The following is a 3580-nucleotide window of genomic DNA, read 5'->3' as shown; positions in this document are numbered from 1 at the left end:
CGGGGTCGCCCCCCGCGGGCCGCCGGTGGCAGCAGTTGTTGTTCCAGGAAACTTTATTTAAAGTCGGGCTCGCTCCGTCTCGGGCGCCCCCTCCCCAAAGAGCCCGAGCGACCGCGGTGGCGCGGGGAGGAAGGGGGAAGCAGCGACTCTCCGGCAACGACAGCGAGCGACTGACTGACCCCGGACGGAGATGGGGCGAGGGCAGGAAGTGACAAGCTCTCCGAGTGGGTGGGGGAGTGTGGCCGGCGCGCTCGGGAGCGCCGTGCGCATGCGCCCAGCCCGCACTCCCCCCCACCCTCCGCCCGGGAGGAGTGAAAGCGCACCGGCCGACGCGGGGCCCTGCGTCCGGAGAGCCTGGGGTCTCGGCCGCCGCCTTGGGCACAGCTCGGGGCTGCGCGCCCGGAGAGGGTGCGGGCCTCTGCGGCCTGGCGCCCCGGGGAGCTGCCGCTGAGCCTCCAAACTGTTGCTCAGGCGCTATCAGGCCGCTGGGGCGCGCGGTGACCGAGCGCTGGGGCGCCCCACGCCGCCCAAGGCGCTCGGTGGCCTGGTGCGTGGGGGGAGGAGAACGTTCTCCCGAGAGTTGCCCCTGGCCCCCCGGTGGAGGTGTGTTGCTGCCTGCGGCGCTGGTGTGAACTTGAGTCACGTGGGCCGCACGCCCTTGCCCTCCTCCGGGTGCTGCCCTGGAAAATCCCCGCGGGGTCTCGAGGCGCCTGTCAAACCCGGGGTCTGGATTCGGGCTCCGGGCAGGTGGGCCCACTGTGGGTCGGGGCGGGTGACCGAGGGATGCGTTCTCCGTGTGGCTCTCCCGGGCAGATTCTCTGAAAAAGAAGGAAGCTGCCAGTTGGCGGGGTCTTTGTGGCGTCGTGGTACTAGCTAGATAGGCGCTCTGGGTAATTCAGTAGAAGGCAAAGAGAGGGCCTGGAACCCCCTTTTTCAATATGCGGAGTTTGTAGGGGGTGCGATCAATTGGTAAATGCGTTACTCTCAAAGTGTTGCCCGGAGCATTTGCAGAAGTCTAGGGGGATTGTAGGCGTCCTGGTGGCTACTTAGCATCGGACTGCTAACCAAAAGGGCAGCAGTTGGAACTCACCAGCCAAGCCAGGGGAAGAGGATGAGGTGACTGGCTGCCTTAAAAATGCACAGGGGTTCATAAGAGCGGGGAGCGAGGAGGGGGAGAAAAAATGAGCTGATAACAAGGGCTCAAGCAGAAAGCAAATGTTTTGAGAATGATGCCAACAAATGTACAAATGTGCTTGACACGATGGATGGATGGATTGTGATAAGAGTTGTACGAGTCCCCAATAAAGTGATTTTTTTTTAAAACTAGCGGGGGGTGGGGTGGGGGTGGGGGTGATGCACTGCCTCCAAAACTCGAGGCCAATTCTGCTCGCTCCTGTAGCATAGCTCTGAGTCAGAATCGACTCCGTAACAGGTTTGGTATGTGATCATGTAGCAGTATGATTATATTGGGTGACAGGAAAGGGGCAGAAGACGGATCAGCTTTTTGGAAAGGAATTCCACACACCATTGGACACACCATAATCTGTCACATAAGTAAAAGGTATGGTAGTGTTAATCTGCCCCATCGTCAAAAGTTTCACCCAGCACCCAACGAAGACATAATGAAATAGTGCATTTTATAAGCCAATGTAAAATGAATTATGGCATACCCATATGACGGTATTTGTTATACACCCAGTAAAAAACACACTCTGTTTTAACAGTTAACTGTATGACATGTGCTTACGTAAAAAAATAAAATTATATTGCAATACCTAACACGGGTTTGAAGATGATTATAGGTGATTTTTATTTTCTTCTGTATACTTTTCAAAGTTTCTAAATTTATCAATATTATAAGCACAAAATCATCTTAAAAGCCAAGAAGACTGATGATGTGAAAATGATTATAAACCAAACTCTGCCAATCGAGTCGATCCTGACACATAGCAACCCCACAGTAACCCTATAAAATGATTATAGAAAGGCTTAAAAAGCAAGCAAGCTCACCACAATCATGTCAATTCTGACTCATAGCGGGCCTACCGAGGGTTTCTAAGGCTGTATATCTTCAAAGGAGCAAGTAGCCTAAACTGTCTCCCAAGGAATGAGTGGTGGTATTCTGGTTAACACCTAACACCCTTCAATGACCTCAGGGCTTCTTTGCCAAAGGGAAAACAGACGATGAGAGGTTAGATCACGCATCAGGGTTGCAGCTGGTGCCCAGTCATGAGCCAGGACTTTGCAGTCATGCTATATCTCCTGCACTGTGTGGCCTACGCTCTACTGAGCTGCATGGGATGTGTATTGTCACATTATCTAGAGAAAGATGAGCCAGCAAGCCCTGCCAGTTTCAAAAAGTATTAAAATGCTATGGGCAGGCTCATGGAGTAGAAATGGATGGCTACATTACAAACCTATTGAAAATCCATTCCAGAATTTACAAGAACTTTGGACATGGTGTAGAATTGCCCTGCCTCTTAAAAAATTCTCACAAGATATGGAAATAATAACAATCTATCAAGGGGTCATGAGCGTGGGGAGGAGGGAGGGAAAAAAGAGGAGCCGATACCAAGGACTCAACTAGTAACTGTCTAGAAAAGCCTGATGACAACACGTGCAAATAGCCTGAGGCCATCGATGTATGGATTGTAATAAGAGTTGTAAGAGCCCCCAATAAAGTGATCTTTTCATTAAAAAGTATATATGTATATATTGAAATGTCCCGAGGAACTTTACATACAATGATGTCCTTATAATTACCAGTCATATCAAAATATATATATTTTATAAATACTGATAAAGAATGAAAAAAATTATCATAAGCCATCCCAGAAAAGTATCTGCTTTTCCTTTCACGGAGCACTGCAACCTAGACGACACTTTTACAACACGACCTTTTGATCCTTGACGTTTGAAAGTACATCATATGATGAACCTCCATCCCTTTTACAGTTTAAAATCACTTCTAGTCCTCAAGATAGGGAAACACTGTCACATCTAAATACGAATGGCTGCATAGTTGAACACGCTCCAACTCAAAAAACCCTACTCATTGCCATCAAGTCGATTCCATCACACAGTGACCCTATGGGACAGAAGAACCACGCCTGTGACTTGCCAAGACTAAAGCTTCACAGGGATAAAAAGCCTCATCTTTCTCCCTTAAATGGCTGGTGACTTTGAACTGTTTGACCTTGTGGTTTGCAGCCCAACACATATTCCGTTACATGACCAAAGCCCTGTAGACACCCATACACACGATGGTTCCTAACAAACCAAACCAGTGGTTTAAATCATTTTATATCTCTTAATTCTGTAGACCAGTAATTTGGGTTGGCCTTGTTTGACTCACCCTTGCAGCCGCTGTGAGAGAGGCTCACTCACCTGGTTGATGGTGTGGACTGCCGGCCAGACCTTTTTTTCCTGGTAGCTTTTCATCTTCCAGGTGTCTAGCCTGAGTTTTTTGGGATTTTTTTATTTTATTGTGGCAGCATACCAAGAGGGTAAAGAGTGGAAGCTGCTAGACCTCTTGAGACCCCATGTTCAAGTTGCATGCTCTCCCTTCTACCACATTCTG

The sequence above is a fragment of the Echinops telfairi genome, unplaced genomic scaffold (assembly GCF_000313985.2).
Source record: "Echinops telfairi isolate 266 unplaced genomic scaffold, ASM31398v2 ScPeMD7_23;HRSCAF=83, whole genome shotgun sequence".
NCBI classification, from domain to species: domain Eukaryota; kingdom Metazoa; phylum Chordata; class Mammalia; order Afrosoricida; family Tenrecidae; genus Echinops; species Echinops telfairi.
The sequence above is the reverse complement of the archived record's forward strand: the minus strand, read 5'-3'. Positions refer to the sequence as shown.